Source organism: Poecile atricapillus, chromosome 28, assembly GCF_030490865.1.
Source record: "Poecile atricapillus isolate bPoeAtr1 chromosome 28, bPoeAtr1.hap1, whole genome shotgun sequence".
NCBI lineage: Eukaryota > Metazoa > Chordata > Aves > Passeriformes > Paridae > Poecile > Poecile atricapillus.
The window spans coordinates 3,994,409-4,010,454 of NC_081276.1; the positions used below are offsets into that span (position 1 = coordinate 3,994,409).

Sequence of the window (16,046 nt, forward strand, 5' to 3'; positions counted from 1 at the left end):
CAGGGCCTGGGCAGAGTTCCCAGCTCTGGCTCTACATCACAGCCTGGCCCCAAGTCCATGTTGGGACAAGCTCCTTGGCCACAGACTCACCCTTTTTATGGCTGTTCAGCACCCAACACAACAAAGCTCCATTCAGCCCTTCAGCTACTGCAGCAATAAACAAAGTGCTGGGCTTTGTTTGGAGCCCAGAGGCTGCAGGTTGAGAACCTGCGAGTGAAACAAGCTGGAAACAAACGGGTTTGTTTTTCCACCGGGGCACAGACATGTAAACTAATTGCTCAACAGTAAAGCTGGGCTTAATTAGTCCCAGGTGTTAAATAAAATAGGGTTGGTGTTTCCCAAAAGTGTAACTCTGGCTTGAAGGAGCCACAGGCTTTGAGAGCAGAGCCATCAAGAAGTGATTGTTGAGATCCGTGTGCCTGATCCCAGAATTTTGTGGGGATTTTAGGGAAAAGGACAAATATTCAGGTGGGTTTTGCTGAGGGGGTGGTGTTGGGATGCTGCATTTTCACCTCAGGATCTCACCTTGTCCTTGGAAAAAGCTTTGTTGTGGATTTCTGGGTAAACATGAGGAACTCCATGTGAAAACAGAAACAAAGGGCTCCTGGGGGGAATTCAGCATTCCATGGGGCTGAGGGATGCTCAGGGATACCTTGTACTCTAACCCAACCTATTCCCAAATTTTTTTATTCCAATCAGTCCTGAACATCACTAAACTCATCCTGCTCATTCAGGGCCTTAGTCCCGATTTCTACAGTACAATTTTCTGCCAGCAAAAGAAAGAAACTTTGGGATTTCCCATCCATCTCCTTGGGACACCTCTTTGAATTCAGCAGGAATCAGTCACAATGGGGCTTGGAGCACCCTGATCCAGAGGGAGGTGGAGCCCACGGCAGGGGTAGGAACAAGATGAGCTTTAAAGCTCCTTTCCAACCCAAAACATTCCATGATTCTGTGGTGCCACAGCCTTTCTCCTAGGCTGGCCCTTGTCCCTGGACCCAACAATTCCAGGACAGGTGGCAGCGAGCTGGGGATGAAACAGAGATTTTTCATCCTGGAAAGGGAGGCCTGGCCCTGAGGAGCAGCTGGAAATTCCACAAAACAAACACCCTTTGGTGGCACTGGAGATGGAAGGTCCCCCAGCTCAGATGACAACATTCTGGCCACCCTGGCAGCACAAAGTTCTCTTTGATCACTTATCAGGAACAGGGAGGAGAACCAGGCCACGAGAGGCCTCTTGGGCTCCTGAGCCTGCTCTGGCCCATCACAAACCACAACTCCCAAGCAGCCCCTCACAGAGGGCCTTTCTCAGTAGCTCCTGGCTTGGATGTGGAAAATCCAAAGAAATTTGGTTTTCCTGACTCCTCTGTGACCTCCCCGAGGCCCAGCCTGGCGTGACAATGGCTCTGACAGGAGGGGGTGGCTGGAGAGGATTGGGCTCAGAGGGAACAGGGACAGAACACAGAAAATGACCTCAAGCTGCTCCAGGAGGAATTTGGAGGACATCAGGAGGAATTTCCCCATGGAAAGGGAGCTCAGGCCTTGGCAGGGGCTGCCCAGGGAGGTTTGGAGTGCCCATCCCTGGAGGTGTCTGGGGAAGGGCTGGATGTGGCACTCGGTGCTCTGGGCTGGGGACAAGGTGGGGATGTGGCACAGCTTGGCCTCAATGACCTCAGAGGGCTTTTCCAGCCTGGCTGATTCTGTGATCCTGTGGCCAGAGATTCCCTTTCCCACCAACATCCAGCATTCTCACCATCAAGGGGAGAACTTCACTCTCCAGGCAACATCCGCCCTAAAACATTCATTTCAATACCGACAGCTCCTCACCACCTCGCTCTGATCTGTTCTCTTCCACAGCAGACCCCTGCCCTGGCACAGAGAAGATCTCAGAGCTCTTTCACTCTTCAGAGCTGCACAGCTTTTGTTTGCTCTCCTTTCCTTTCCTGTGCAACAAGGAAATAGGGTCACATTTCAGAGAAACCCAGCGAGCGGTGGTTTGCGAATGCCAGAGCTCTCGTTGGATGCTGTGGCCTCTTCTTTCCCAAAATCGACACAACCCTCACTCAACAGAGATTATTTTCCCTCTTTTTTTCCCTTTCCTGCTGCCCAGCTGCTGTAGGGATCCCCCAAAGCCGCCAGGATCCTTGGCAGAGCAGGTAAGAGATGCTTTTTGTTTGCTGGAGCTGTCTGGGTGGCGGGTGCATCATGGCTGCTTTGTTCCCTGCCTGCTGCCTTTCTGCAGCACCAGGGGCTGCAGAGGGAAGATCCTGTGGAATGTTGGTGTTGGGATTCCAGATGAATTCCTCACGTGACCTTTGTTTTCCTACTGATGGCTCCATTGGAAAACAACGGGGTTGAGTTGGGGGCATCACGTTCTATTTGAAGCTGAGGGGGTTTAGACAGGTCAGAAGACAATGAGATGATGGCTTGTGCTCCAACACTCCTGGCCAGCCATTCCCGTCCCTTTGCCTCTGGACATGGCACCAAAACTCTGGAAGTTTCTCTTTAAATTTCCTGCGAGCCTCAGCAGCAATGTGGGGAGGTTTAGGATCTCAGTGACACTGTAGGAGGGTTTAGGATCTCAGTGACACTGTGGGAAGGTTTAGGATCTCAGAGACACTGTGGGAAGGTTTAGGATCTCAGCAGCAATGTGGGGAGGTTTAGGATCTCAGTGACACTATGGAGGTTTAGGATCTCAGAGACACTGTGGGGAGGTTTAGGATCTCAGTGACACTGTGGAGAGGTTCAGGATCTCAGTGACACTGTGGGAAGGTTTAGGATCTCAGAGACACTGGGGAGGTTTAGGATCTCAGTGACACTGTGGGGAGGTTTAGGATCTCAGTGACACTGTGGGAAGGTTCAGGATCTCAGAGACACTGTGGAGATGTTTAGGATCTCAGAGACACTGTGGGAAGGTTTAGGATCTCAGAGACACTGTGGGAAGGTTTAGGATCTCAGAGACACTGTGGGAAGGTTTAGGATCTCAGAGACACTGTAGGAGGGTTTAGGATCTCAGAGACACTGGGGGGAGGTTTAGGATCTCGGTGACACTGTGGGGAGGTTTAGGATCTCAGCATCAATATGGGAAGGTTTAGGATCTCAGCATCAATATGGGAAGGTTTAGGGCACCTTGTACCTGCTGGATAATGCTCCAAACACTCCAGAAGAACTTCAGAGATTTGCTGCTGGCCACCATAACAATAAATAGCCTGAAATCCAGAGGCAAGCTCAGTTTTATTTCCTTGGATCTCTTTGGAATCTCCTCTGTTGCTGCATGGTGAGAACAGGCCCATTTCCAAGCTCCATCAATCCAAACAGTCTGGGGTATTAGGGAATAACCTGGGACAAAGGAAACTTGGGTTTGAACCTCAGAAAACCTTTCCCATTTATTAGACATGGAACAAACCCCACAGGGACACCAGGGAAAGCCATCCCAGGGAAGAAGTGGTGAAGGGATCAGACTCCTCACTGGCACGGAATGAACACACAGATCTATGGGGCTGAGCTTCCTGATTTATTTATGATTCTCCTGATTTCAATCCCTCATCCTCCTTTTCCCTCTTGGGAAGAGGGGCCCAGTTCTCTGAAAAGTTTGCTTATGGGAATAGGATTTCCTAAAGAAACGTGGGTGATTCCACAGCAGGACTTAGAATTCCTGCATATTAATATACAACTTTCAAAGTTAATTCCCACTAAGATGTTAGGAAAGAGGCTTTTGTGGAAACTCTCAGATAACCAATCTGAGAGGACAATCCACAGTATCTCTGTAAATCACCCAGCTCCATGAAAAGCAGAAATCCTGGGAATGCCCAGGTTCCATCCATGATCTAAACCCACTCAACCAGGCACAGAAAAGCTGGCTGGAGCAGCAAAGGTCAGGAAGGACAAAGGTGTTGGTTAAGCTGAGCTTTTCCTCACACAAACCCCGAGCAGGTGGGACTGGAGGCACAAAAATAGAGAGGCTGAAGGCCTCAGGTGCCATTGAAAGGATTTTTTTCACCAGACAGCATTTGGGGTTGTGTAAAGTGGTTGGGAAGAGAAAGGAGCAGGGAGCAGGTCCTGGTGGGAAAAAGCAGGAAGTTCTGGAGTGCTGGAAATACTCAAAAGTACAAATAATTGTTATCAGGTGATTGAAAGGCTCACACATTTTGTTTAGTGCATGATTTCCTGAGAATCTCTGTGGACTCTTAGGAAGAATCAGGTGGTAACAGCAGATGGATGGGTTGGGAATTAAAGCCATGGAATCTCAGAATGGTTTGGGTAAGAAGGGATCCTAAAGCTCATCCAGTGTCACCCCTGCCATGGCAGGGACACCTTCCACCATCCCAGGCTGCTCCAAGCCCCGTCCAGCCTGGCCTTGGGCACTGCCAGGGATCCAGGGGCAGCCCCAGCTGCTCTGGGCACCCTGTGCCAGGGCCTGCCCACCCTCCCAGCCAACAATTCCTTCCCAATATCCCATCCAGCCCTGCCCTCTGGCACTGGGAGCCATTCCCTGTGTCCTGTCCCTCCAGGCCTTGTCCCCAGTCCCTCTCCAGCTCTCCTGGAGCCCCTTTAGGCCCTGCAAGGGGCTCTGAGCTCTCCCTGGAGCCTTCTCTTCTCCAGGTGAGCACCCCCAATGTTTAATGCCTGGGTAATGTAAGACAGGCTGTAAGTGCAAACACCTAAAGAATAGACATAGATACAATAAATACATTAATATTTAATATAGTGAAATAGAATAATAGAATAGAATATTTAATATAATTAAATATAAGCTCAAAGTGTAACCCTCGCTGAGTCCTTAGTGCAGGAATGCGCATTTTTAAACACGGCTTTGATCCCTGAATGTGCTGATTTAGCCTTGTAATATCCCAGAGGTGCCAGGAAAGGCTCTGCTGGGTGTAGAATTCCAGAACATGGGACAGATCCAAGGGACCATGGGGAGCTTCCAGGAATCAAATTCCAGCCTCAGTGAGGGAGGCAGCAAGGATAAAACATGAACCAGTCTGAAATAACTTCATTTCCCCACATCCCATCCAAATCATTGGAACAAAACCCCTTTGCTGTTGTAATCAAAAATAAACAAAACACCCTGGGCAGATCTGACCCTTTATTTCTGCCTCAAAAAACCTTGGCTCAGCTTTATACTTAGAAAATAGGGATCCCAAGCTGCCTGTGAGTGGAGCATTTCCATACCCAGGGAATGTGGGAACAAATTCCCATTGTGCCTCACAAATCACTGCTCACATGCAGGGATGTCCTGACCCCTCAGAGCTGAGGATTTCTTGCAGGAGCAGAGCTGGTGTCCAACCCTTTCACTTCCCAGCTGTCTTAATTTTCCTCTTCAGAATTTCCTCTTCAGAATTTCCTCTTCAGAATTTCCTCTGGCCACCCTGTAATCCTGCCCAGTCAGAATTCCTGTTTAATTCCCAGAACACAGGCTAATAAAGGAATGGTCTCTGTCTGCTTTGAAATAATGTTCCAGCAATGCTCAGGCAAAGTTTGAGCTCCCAGGCCCAGGGAGACCCTTGCAGAGCCTCACCCCCACCAGGACATTTCACACACAGGGTTTTGGGCCCTCAGCTGGATCCTGCAGGATTCCTTTCCTTGTTGCAGTTTAGATTTCAGCCTTACATTCATCTTTCCTCTTTTAAATCTCCAACCAGAGCATCTGATGCTCAATAAACTTTCCTGCTCTCAAACATTCTCCTTTAATTTTCCACTTTCTGACCTTCCAGCCAGGAGATTCCAGCTCAGGATCCATCAGTCCAGGTTTCCATGGCTCTGGCTCTTCTCCACAGAGCTGGGAAGGCGTTTCCTGGGATGTCAAACATTCCCTGAGCAATCCAGGAGCCATCCCCCATTTCCCTGGGAGCAGCAAGTACCAAAGGGGAAATGTGCAGACCTCAGTTCCCAACAGGAACTGAGGATATTTCCAGCAGATCCTGGGGAATCAGGACCTCAAACTGCTCCTGACTACTGGGCTTGACCATCCCAGCATCTCCCAGTTCAAGCCAAGCTTAGCCAAGCCCTGCTTTGTTTGGTCACAGAGCTGAAACTTCTCCAGCCACTCTTTGGCTTCCAGGAGTCCCTCAGTGAGAGAATCCCTTCAGCAGGGACAGATTCACATAAAACCCATGGGATGGGTGCTAAAGGAGGTGAAACTTTGTCACCTGAACCTTGGGAGACACACACAGTCTTTTTATTCTTTTTTTTATTCTATTTATTCTTTTTGTTCTGGGTGAACCCAAAGTACATGGGGGAGCAATCACTTCACCTCCTGGGTGCCCCTCAGGGGCCAAGACAGCACAAAATTCCTGCAGGGAGTTCAGAACTCAAACAGATTTCGGGCTCTGGCACAAGAAATGGGGTAAAAGGTTTCGGGTAATGCCAGATTATTCTGAAAATCCCACAGCACAAGAACTTCAGTTCTGAGCCTTGCTGGGCACAGTACAGGAGGTGTAAGGATGATTATTCCTTCAAGGACCACCCTAGATCCCAGATTCCCAGAGCTGGAATGTGTTTCCTGGGGGCAGAACTCGTGTGTAACTTGGAGAACTCCAGCCCATTGCTGCCTCCCTTCTCATCCTCACCCTCGGGACAGGGATCAGCAATGTCACCCCTCAGCTGCCCCAAACTACAGAACTGATGTGGCCCCGGGGCCAGAGCACCACCAGCAGCTTTTCAAGGAGCAAAGCTCTCCTCATCCTGGGGAAAACCTGGGGTAAAGCCTTGGGAGGGACAGGGAACAGGGAAATGCTTTTGGGAGAATCTCTCCAGGTGCTGCAGGTGGGAGCACTGAGCTCACAAAGCAGACAGGAGCCATTTTAAACACATCCAGGAAGGGCTGGAGCTGTGCCAGGGCTTGGGATGGATCTCAGGGCAAGGTTCTTCCCCCTGAGGGTGCTGGCACTGCCCAGGCTCCCCAGGGAATGGGCCCGGCCCCAAGGCTGCCAGAGCTCCAGGAGCGTTTGGACAGCGCTCTCAGGGATGCTCAGGGTGGGGTTCTTGGGGGGTCTGGGCAGGGCCAGGGGCTGCTCTGATCATCCCTGGGGATCTGTCGAGCCCAGAATACTCTGGGATGCTCAGAAAATTCTCTGTTGCAAGAGTTAAATCCCAAAGCAGAACCTTGAGCCCCCCAGTTCACCCAGCTGGAGCTTTGGCAAGGGCTTGGAGTGGATGGGATGGAGGAAATGGAACATTCTGGATTCTGCTCAGGGCTGGGTTGGGCAGCAGTGGATGAGCAAAACTGCAAAGCAGAAATCACTGAGCAGCAAAGGCACCATCTCTGGGGTTATTTTATCCACCAACTACACCAGGAGTACTCCAGCACATGCAGAAAATAAGAGCAATCTCAAACCTTCTTTTATGATGATTTCACCCAAAACCAGTCACTCTCTCCCCACATTTCAGGGATGTTTCTGCCTGTCAGGAATTAACTGGACAGGAAACACAAGCAGAGACAGAGCTGGAAGAGACCCCAGCCCCAGCATCTCCCAGTGAATGACTCCAACCCCGAGCTCAGATCTCACAGAAAATCCTCCTGCCTCCAAGTTGCCCAACAGAGCCACATTTTACCCAGGTTCTCTCTTATTCTGGCCAAAAACCCCAGGGGCTGAGTGTTTTAAACCTTTAAAATCTCTTACAAAGCCAACTGATTTGTGTTTCTGAAAAGCTTCTAAACAATCCCCCAGCCAGAGCCTCTGATGTAACTCACATGGGCCAGGTTGGGCCAGGGAAGAACAGATTAGTCAGATTTTTGGTTCTCCTGCTCTCCATTTCACCAGAAAACCCACAGTGTTGGTCTCTGAAGCAGAGTGAACCCTTATAACTTGATTTTGGAAAGATGTAGTCAGCACTGAGCACCCTGAAGCAGATCACACCTGAATCTGTTGTTGAGATCTGCAGGGCAAGTGGAAAGTGCTGGGTTTTTCAGTGAAAATCACAACTATTTTCCTCTCAGGTGTTTGTGCAGATCCAGCAGATTTTTTGTGAACACATCCATGTGTGGTTTGCCCCTCAGTTTTTATCTGGGGTTCTGATCACAGAGCTCTGGAGGCATAGATGGGAGCACCATACAAAAATAAAATACCATAAAATAAAAAAATAAAATAAAATAAAATATCACAGCCAGAGCTTTTTTAATGTAGCCCTAGGGAGGAGGGTGAGACTGGGCACCATAAACCAGTGGAAAAGCATCTCCCAGTTTCTGTATCAGATGTTCAAGGTCCTCCTGTTGTTGTTGTCACCTCCAGGGCAGAGGGTGGTGGATGGAAGAGGGTCCTGCCAGAGCCAAACTGGGCAGACTGGGCACAGACTCCAGAGCTGTGGCTGGGCTGGGAAAGCACCCAGCAAATCCTGCCCCAAGGAACATCATTTGGATGCAGAGGCAGACAAGAGAAAAGCCTCACAGCCACAGCAGAGCAGGGCAAGAGCTGCCAGAGGGATGGGCAGAAGGTTCAGGGGTGTTCAGTGCTGTCTGCACCTCCCCAGAATCCACTCACAGGGTTTAAACGGCTCCAGGCCCTTCTGGGAGCTCAGCTGGGCCCAAGCAGGGCAGGACAGGCCCTGCTCAGCTGCCAGGACCCTGCATTCCCTGGAATCTGGAGGGATTTCCACCCTGGCTCTGCTGGGAGTGCTCAATAAAAGCTGCTGGCCCCATGAAGCGGCTGTGGGGGAAATGAGAACTCTGCTGTCAGTGCCCCAAAACACGGCCAGGAACATCTGCACAGCTGAGAGGAACCTCCAGCACCAATCCCCACTCCTCTGACCACAGGGAAATTTGTGTCCATGGGCTCTTGTCCCCCAGCTCCAGCTGGAGGGGGAACAGAACAGGAGAGCCCCGAAGGTTTTCTGTGGGGCAGCATTAACTCTCTTCTGCTCCTTCTAGTGTCCCTTCCAAGAGGGAAATGCTGGGTTTTGCTGCTGTGGGATGTTCAGCTGCAAGGTCACATCACAGATATTTTTCCTGGGTGGAAAAGTGAAGGGAGAGGTGAAAAGTGCCCATGTGAGAACAGCCTGAGCACAGGTTATTGATTAATGCAGCCTCCCCTTGAAAGCACAGGAAGGACAAACACCAGGAACTCACCAGAGCATGGAGAATGAGTTGTTTTTTCACCTCAGTCCTGATCACTGAGTTATAAAAATGTGCCAGAGAATATTTGCTGCTGTGCACGGGGAGGGTTTCACTCTCCTTTCACAAAAAAACACCATCAAAAATGTCACTGGCATGAGCAAAATCCTTCTGTGTTCGGTGTTTCTCAGTTTTCCACCAAAGACTGACAGAACTGGAAATCACACTGGCTCCAGAAAGAAACTGAAAGCTGGATTTTCCTTAATGGAACTCAGGATTGCAGGAATTAGATATGGGAAAGTCCTGTGAGCTCATCCCAGCTTCTTCCTGCCTGGGGAGGATTGTTCCCATTTCCTGATCCAGTGCTGAGTGCCTGGCAATGGCACTTCCACTCCCCCCTGCCCCACATCCTGAGGAATCCTCCTGCTTGGAAATGTTTCTTGATTCCCAGACTTCCTTTCCACTGATTCATTTCTTCTCCCTTATCCCTGTTTCATTTTATCAGCGCATCCAAACCAGTTTTTCCACTCTGAAAGAATCTTGTGCTCCTCAGATGCTTCTCCTTTGCCCTCAGATGTTCCCCCATCACCCTTGGCCAGCAATTAATGTTTGTCTCCATCCCCCAGGGCTGAGCCCATCAGTCAGCCCAGCCAGGTCCTTCATCTCTTTCACTGCTCTTTCCTGAACTTCTCACATTTCCAACACTTTGAGGCTCAAATCACCCCCCAGAATAACTCATTTCGACCTCACCAACGTGCTGGGATCATGGGACCGAGCCCTAGGGGTGATATTTATTTTATTCTTTAATTTCTAAACTGCAGGGAATGTTTAGGTCTGGTCTGTGCAGACTGAGCTCCTCGTGGTGTGTCTGAGGAGCAGCGAGAGCACCCAGGGCTCCTCCAGCTCTTCCCCACCAGCAGCAGCTTTCACCCTCTGTGCCCACAGGAATATTCTGACTGTAAAGATGAACCCAACACGTTCCTTTGGTGGTGCTGGGAGCTGCTGGTGGCCCCTTCACCTGAGCTTTCAAAGGCTGAGGAAACCTGTGACTCACAGACAGCAGAGCCCCTGGCACTGCAAGCACAGAGAATTCGCTTTGGTGTCTCAGCCAACTCCAGAGCTGCAGATTTCCATATTTCTGTATTTCTAACCTGCCCAAAGCCCCTCCAGCAGGGCTCCAGGAGGTTGTGTCCCTGTTCCAGGCACTCCTGGAGCACAGGAGCTGCTGTGCCCCACTGGAAGGTGAGGATGAAGCAGCCCCAACATCTGCTGCAGATGTTCAGAGACCACAGCGGTCTGGGGGAGCTGGAACTTCCACTGGGCACTGCCCCAGGCAGAACCCCCTGTCCAGTGGCTGTGGGCAATTTTGGGGCAGCTCAGGGCTCAGGGAAGCCTTTGTACTGTCCAAGCTGAGGTGACCAATGTGACACAGCAGCAGCACAACGAGCTCGGTGCTGGCTTGGGTGGCAGCTGCTGCATTTGGGATGGATAACAGGGAGAATTCCTTACTCAGAGGGTGGGCAGGCCCTGGCACAGGGTGCCCAGAGCAGCTGGGGCTGCCCCTGGATCCCTGGAAATGTCCAAGGCCAGGCTGGAAGGGGCTTGGAGCAGCCTGGGATGGTGGGAGGTGTCCCTGCCATGGCAGGGGTGGAATGGGATGGGATTTAGGATCCCTTCTCACCCAAACCATTCTGAGATTCCATGGCTTTAATTCCCAGCCCATCCATTTGCTGTTACCACCTGATTGTTCCTAAGAGTCCACAGAGATTCCCAGGAAATCAAGCACTAAACAAAACGTGTGAGCACTGGATGGGTTTTAAGGTCCCTCCATCCCAAAGCACTCCATGGTTCTGTGATTCCCTGTTTCAATTCTCCTCTCCAGGAGGGACCTGCAGAGCTGTGCAGGTGGCTCCAGCAGAGGACTTTGAACCAGCACAAAGTGCCACAACTGCACAGAGATGTTGTCCAGAGTGAGAACACCTTAAAAACCCCCCTTGGGAAGCAGAGGGAGGAGAAGGGAGGTGGCTTTGGCCAGAACCATCCGTGCCTGGCAGCTGCCACCCCACAGAGCCAGAGCAGAGCCCGTGCTCAGCAGGGAGATGTCACCCAGGGGGACACAGCCACCTCTTCCTCTCAGAGCTGAATGAAGGCAGAGTTACTGGAGGATGGAAGCCCAGCCATGCTGATATCTTCACACACATATTGCCTTTATTTTTAAACGGCAGAGGCGAGGCAGGCAGGCAGCTGTTCATGCAGCAAAGCCACTGGCACCTGTGGAAACAGAGCTGTGAGCCTCTCCAGCACCTGGAGCAGGGGGTGGGGCAGGGCTGAGGAGAGCCGGGTGCTCAGGGCAGCTCAGAACCTGGTCAGCACCTTCAGGAGCACCCAGAGCAGTGCAGACCAGGGGAAATTTATTTACAGTGCTCTCAAAGCCCTCCCTGTCCCCTTTCCTGCACCCTGCTCAAGGCTGTGCTACTTGGAGGAGTAAGGGAGTAGTAAAGTAGCCAAGGAGTGGGTTCAGCCACAAACTCCTCCTCAGTCCCTCACATAAATATCTCATTTAATCTAACTGCAGTCTGACACTCCCCAAACCCTCTGCACTGGCAGGGCTCAATCCCCAGGCCCCTCATGCTGTGTGTAAGTTGTTATTTCAGTAAAAGGTGATGCAGGGAGGCCAGGGACAAGCAAAGGAAAAACCAGAGCCCTTCTCCTCCGGCTTGTGCATAAACTACCGCAGTTCCCTGTCCCTGGTTCCTGCTCGATGCCAGAGCCAGAGGATCTGCAGGATTTCTGACTCCTCTGCATTGGGTGTCACCACCTTGGTGGCAGGGACAGGCTCCTCCAGCCCCAGGACAAAGCTCCTGAGAGCACAGGGGATGCCAGGCAGGAAATGGGGGGGTTGTGTTTAACTCTGCCCCTCATTAAAAACTGTTCAGCATCAATGGAGCCAGGAGTGCTTCCAGTGGCCCCACAAAGGCTCAGCAGGGTGTTTTCCCAGCTAAATCCCCGGCCAGCAGAGGAGCCCAGGCTGCCTGAGGACAGCACAGTGACTTGGCTTTACTCAGAGGTGTCCCAGCAGTGCCACCCTGGGTCCAGAACCCTCCTGTCCCAGAGGGAAGCTGCTCACCAGGGACATTTGGCTTGGGAGAAGATGCTTCTAACAAAGCAGGGGCAGCTCCAATGGCTTCTGTCCCTGCTCTAAGCCAGCCTCTGAAGCCTCTGGCAGAGCTCTTCCCTGAGCAGGACACAGGGATCAGAGCACTTGTGTCCTTCTGCACCTCTGGATGTTCCTGAAACATTGATGGCAGCTGGAGCTGAGACAAAGAACCACATTCAGTTCAAATTTTTGTTCCTGTCATGGCAGCATTTTTGGGGAAAATATTATTCTTTAGGAAAAATTTTGTTAATTACATTCTGATTTATCATTAAGGGCTGTCAGGCTCCTTCCTGGGATAAACAAATATCCAGGGATCTTTTCAGAGGAGAGATAAAGGCACCCTTTTTTTTTTTAGAGAAAGGGCCCAGAATTTTGGCTAAACCCCTCCAAGTGGTGGCAGAACTGGAGTCAGCTCAGTGCAGTCACCCAGGAACAGCAGACTCAGCACTGCTGACCCCCATGCCTGGATGTGCCTTTCCAGCCACATCCCCACCCAGAGAACACCCAGACACCCCAGATTTATCAGAGACAGGTTCCTTCTCTGCTGAAAAGAGCACGTGGGACACATGGAAATAGGAAGAGTTGGTGGAAGTCCAGGAGGATTCACACAGCCCCAGGGAAGCTCTTGCTGCAGTGTCCTCATGGTGCTGGGGCTGTGTGACCTCCTCTGGCTGTGGCCCCACAGAAATTCCTGTCCCAGCCTCTGCCGAGAGGCACCTGAGGCAGCTGGCAAGAGGAAACAGGGTGACACCAAAACAATGCTACTGGGGACCAAAACCCTGCTTTCTGGGGACCTAAAACCTGCTTTCTGGGGACCAAAAACCTGCTTTCTGGGGACCAAAAACCTTCTTTCTAGGGACCAAAAACCTGCTTTCTGGGGACCAAAAACCTGCTTTCTGGGAGCCAAAAACCTGCTTTCTGGGAGCCAAAAACCTGCTTTCTGGGGACCTAAAACCTGCTTTCTGGGGACCTAAAACCTGCTTTCTGGGAGCCAAAAACCTGCTTTCTGGGGACCTAAAACCTGCTTTCTGGGGACCTAAAACCTGCTTTCTGGGAACTAAAAACCTGCTTTCTGGGGACCTAAAACCCACTTTCTAGGGACCAAAACCCTGCTTTCTGGGGCCTAAAACCTGCTTTCTGGGGACCAAAAACCTGCTTTCTGGGGACCTAAAACCTGCTTTCTGGGGACCTAAAACCTGCTTTCTGGGAGCCAAAAACCTGCTTTCTGGGAGCCAAAAACCTGCTTTCTGGGGACCAAAACCTGCTTTCTGGGGACCAAAACCCTGCTTTCTGGGGACTAAAACCTGCTTTCTGGGGACTAAAACCTGCTTTCTGGGGACCTAAAACCTGCTTTCTGGGGACCAAAAACCTGCTTTCTAAGAACCAAAAACCTGCTTTCTGGAGACCAAAAACCTGCTTTCTGGGGACCAAAAACCTGCTTTCTGGGAACTAAAAACCTGCTTTCTGGGGACTAAAAACCTGCTTTCTGGGGACCAAAAACCTGCTTTCTGGGGACTAAAAACCTGCTTTCTGGGGACTAAAACCTGCTTTCTGGGGACTAAAACCTGCTTTCTGGGGACTAAAAACCTGCTTTCTGGGGACTAAAACCTGCTTTCTGGGGACTAAAACCTGCTTTCTGGGGACCTAAAACCTGCTTTCTGGGGACCTAAAACCTGCTTTCTGGGGACCAAAAACCTGCTTTCTAAGAACCAAAAACCTGCTTTCTGGAGACCAAAAACCTGCTTTCTGGGGACCTAAAACCTGCTTTCTGGGGCCTAAAACCTGCTTTCTGGGAACCAAAAACCTGCTTTCTGAGAACCAAAAACCTGCTTTCTGGGGACCAAAAACCTGCTTTCTGGGGACCAAAAATCTGCTTTCTGGCAGCACCAGCCCTTAGAGAAGGCCAGCCTGAGCAGGCACAGAGCTGTCCCCAGCAGCCCCAGGGCAGGTGGCCCCTGTCCCTCCCCAGCCCCCTCCCCTGCTCCTGGAGCAAATTGCTTCCTCTCATTAGTAAATAACCCAAGAGGAACAATCCCCAGCAGGACTGGGCAGGCCTTTAGTGCCATCTGAGGGCACCAGACCTGCCTGGTGTGGATTTTCCACGCTCTGCCTTTGGGGAAGGAGGAGGAGCATCCTCATCCAGCACAGAGCGGAGCAGGAGGGGGCAGAGGGCACAGGGCAGAGGTGAAAGTGTCAGGAAGGGCTCTGTGAGCAGTGTGACCCCTCCAGCACCCACCACAAGCACCAATTCATGGGAATAAATGTGAGCTGAGGGACCCAGGGCAGCCTGAACCACAGCAATCCCCTCACCCTTCACTGGTCCAGCACATGTGTGGCTGGATCACGGCACTGCTGAGGCTGGAAAAGGCCTTTAAAGTCCTTTAATCCAATGGTAAACCCAGCACTGGGAAAGCCACCACTAAACCTGTCCCCAAGTGCCACATCCTTCTAATCCCTCCAGGGATAGGGACTCCACCCTGCCCTGCGCTTTAGAACCCTGCTCCTAACACGGTCTGAGCCTCCCCTGGCACAGCTTGAGGCTGTTTCCTCCTGTCCCATCACTTTTTACCTGGATGAAGTGACTGACCCCACCCAGCTCCTGTCAGGGACTTGGAGAAGGGAGAAGGTTCCCCCTGAGCCTCTTTCCTCTGAGACTCACAAGCACCTGAACAGAACCATCCCCTCTCTTTTGGATTGGGATGGGGTGGCATGAGGTCTCTGGAAAGGATTTAGAAGGTTGTGGAGGGACACTGAGCTCCCCAGGTCAAACTTTTCCCTGCTCCTGCCACTGTCAGGAGCCTTCCCACATCACCAGGTCCCTCCATGGGCCTTGGTTTATGGAATTCAATGTTTTTCCTTCTGAAAAGCACTGGGGATTGTCCCTGGGGCCAGGTGGCTCCCACATTTTACTTCAGAGGTGGAGGAGGGTGTCAGGAGCAATTCTTCATGGAAAGGTTGGGATGCACTGGAAGGGGCTGCCCTGGGAAGCGGTGAAACACCTTGGAGATGTTCAAGAAACAACTGGACGTGGCACTCTGCTGGGCTTTAGCTGACTGGGTGGTGTTGGCTCAAAGGCTGGGCTTGATCTTGGAGGTCTTTTCCACCCTTGGTGATTTTTTAAGGAGCATTTTTGCATCTCTGGGGCACTGAGGACTCAGCTTGGTTCATGGCCAGCAAGAGCAGAGCAGGTTCTTGGTGGGAATCAGGGAGGTTTTCCTGCAGATTTACTGTAAACTCACCCATTTGGGGCAGCTGTGAGTCAGTGAGCTCCCTGAGCACGAGAGCAGATCATTATCTGAGCACAGCCTGTGTTTGTGAGCACAAACACAAACGGGCTCACGCTCTCACCAACTCCCACACAGCTCCAGCATTAATCAAGAGCTGAGCAGCCGAGGCTTTAATGAGCAGCCAGCAGGGAGGGCAGAACAGCAGCTCCAGCCAGGAATGTGAGTGCTCCTAAACGTTGGGAAGAGCTGCCATGGAGTGTATAAATAATTAAACATTAGTAATTAGAAGAACGCAGCCAGGTCAAGGAAAAGTGAAGCTTTTCAGGTTTTTTCTTTGAACTGAATATTGCTTTGAGTAAAAGTTATTGCAAGTTAAATCAAAATTATTGCAAGTTTTCTGTTATTCAAGATTAAAAAAAAACAAACCCCAAGAATCCTCCAGGAATGAGCTCCTCAGTTCCTTCTCTTGCATAGTCCCAGCCAGTCCTGGGATGAACGATCTGGAAAGGCAACGTGGACACTGCAGGTGTTTCCCAGCCTTTCTTATCTTCAACCATAATTCAGAAACAAGAGAATGAAGTGCAGGGAAGGGATGGGGACAGGCAGAAGG

General features: G+C 51.1%; 1 protein-coding gene across 1 annotated transcript in view; it reads left to right on the plus strand.

Annotated features, from left to right (window-relative positions):
* The first annotated feature begins 2,005 nt into the window (after positions 1-2,005).
* LOC131589187 (tyrosine-protein kinase ZAP-70) overlaps positions 2,006-16,046 on the plus strand; it is a 34,768-nt gene continuing 20,727 nt past the window's right edge. The window contains exon 1 of the mRNA XM_058858374.1: positions 2,006-2,156. The gene's annotated coding sequence lies outside the window, so the exon portion shown is untranslated. The remainder of the gene's footprint in view (positions 2,157-16,046) is intronic.